The sequence below is a fragment of the Mus pahari genome, chromosome 23, assembly GCF_900095145.1.
Source record: "Mus pahari chromosome 23, PAHARI_EIJ_v1.1, whole genome shotgun sequence".
NCBI classification, from domain to species: Eukaryota; Metazoa; Chordata; class Mammalia; order Rodentia; family Muridae; genus Mus; species Mus pahari.
The window spans coordinates 33010915-33012916 of NC_034612.1; positions in this window are offsets into that span (position 1 = coordinate 33010915).

Genomic DNA, 2002 nt, shown 5'->3' on the forward strand with positions numbered 1-2002 from the left:
AAAAAAAAAAAAAGAGAGAGCGAGAGGGAAAGCGAGATTGAGGAAGAGGATGAAGAGTTTTGGCGATGGGTGCTGGCTCCGTAGGCCCAGATGTACAAGAATAGCCTCCGCCCTTGTGGACACTGCCCCATTCAATGTTTCGGTTACTAGGCCTGCATTCTGGGGGTCACCCACCCACCCCGGGACCCTCTGGGTGTGGATGTCACGTGAATATCGAGCACTTAAGTGGGCGAGGGTCAGCATGGAGGCCCGGACTTTATTTGTGTGGCCTCTTGTTTGAGGAACACGCGGGGCCTGGATTGAATGGACAGAGAGTCACTCCCCCTTGCTAGCAATAGCTGGAAAGCCAGATCCGGGGGCCCTTCTGCTGCGGTTCTAATTTGCTAGGTGTGTTGGGGTACAGCTTGGAAGCAGAACTCTGGTTGGAGAGGTTTTCATGGATCTTGACCACTTAAGAGACTCAAGGCCATTCTCCCAAGGATAGGGCAAGCCCCAGTGGTCCAATAACTGGTGGTGTTGCAAGAAGATGCCTCCAGATATCCCCTGCCCCGGATCTAGAAAGGAACTGTGCTCAATAGAACAAGCAAAACTTCTCATGGAGTCAGGCACTTTTGGAGGACTGCCTGATCACACCCAGGCAAGACTAAGCCTGGGCCGTTAGCTAGTGTCTCTGGGTGACTGCCAGACATCGCTGGGCTGGGGCCCACCATCTATCCTCTATTTATTATGTGCAGCCACAGCTGAGTTGTGCACTAGTCCATCTGCCAGCCGTGGGGACTCTGGGAGTGACAAACTGCTCAGGGAAAAGTTGGTGGTCACCGGAGCCCCAAATCCTCCAGAGAGAAGAAGCCGCTGTTCTCACCGAAGTAGGAGAGTTCTACTCAGCAAGCCAGCTCTTCGGCTGAGAGCTCCACACAGGGTCGGGGTTGAGGGCCAGATCCCTCAGCTTAGCTTAGAAGGACACACATTTTCTGGGAGAGAGTGACAGAAAGCTGGCTTTAGGCAAGAAGGGTGCTTCAGCTGAGGTGCTCTGGGCCTGCCCAGCCTCAGTGCACGCATAGTAGGTGTTCACTGCCTCACAAAGTGTAGGTGTTGAAACCAAGGAAGGCTTCATCCATATATGGACGACAGTGGCCAGCTTCCTCGTTCTAGGCTGGTGGCAGGGCATTTTGAAGTTGCAGAGGCCTTGTCTGGAAAGGGTGACCATCACCCCAGCATGTGCTGTGTACTGGAAACACACCCCTAGGTTCAGAGCTACTTTATCTTTCCCACAAAAAAAAAAAAAAAAATTTGACAAAAGTCTTCCGCAGTCACCAACCCTGAGAGAACTTTCCCAGGCAGTCCCCTCCCTGCCTCCGGGGGACGGGACTGCCCTGGCCCTGGCCTTGTATCTCTCAGTTGCTCAGGCAGTTTGCCAGCTGCCTGAGGACCTGCCAGTCCTGCAAGTCACAGGTGGGGGTGGGGCAGGGCAAATGCTGCCTGTCAATAAGGAGAGCCCAGAGTGTTCCCAGGAGAACCCTCGTGGGGTGCAATGGAGAAAGATGCCATCGACCATCAAGGGTGCAGGATGTGGAGGGAGCCTCTTGGGTGACACCAGAAGGCTTTACTAGGTTGGAGCAGACCAGATTCCCAGGCAGTACCTGTGTTGCCACTTTGTCACTTTTCAGTCCTGGGACTGGTCAAGGGGCAGGCACCTCAGCTCCACCCGACCTCTGAAACAATTCTGGTCTGTCTTGTCTGCAATGATCATTTTCTAGTGTTCTCTTTCACATGCTTGGTAGCCTAGGCTGGTCTCAGATGTGATATGTAGTGCCGTATAGGCTTGAACTGATCCTCCTTACTTTACATCCCAAGGGTTGTGATCACAGGCATGTATCACCATGCCCAGCTTCTTTGTTTGGAACAGTGGCTCCCTATGTAGCCCAGGCTGGCCTCAAACTCCTGCTTTTCCTGCTTCAGCTTCCTGTGTGCTTATGAAGACAGTCACAGCGCCCATTCAGGC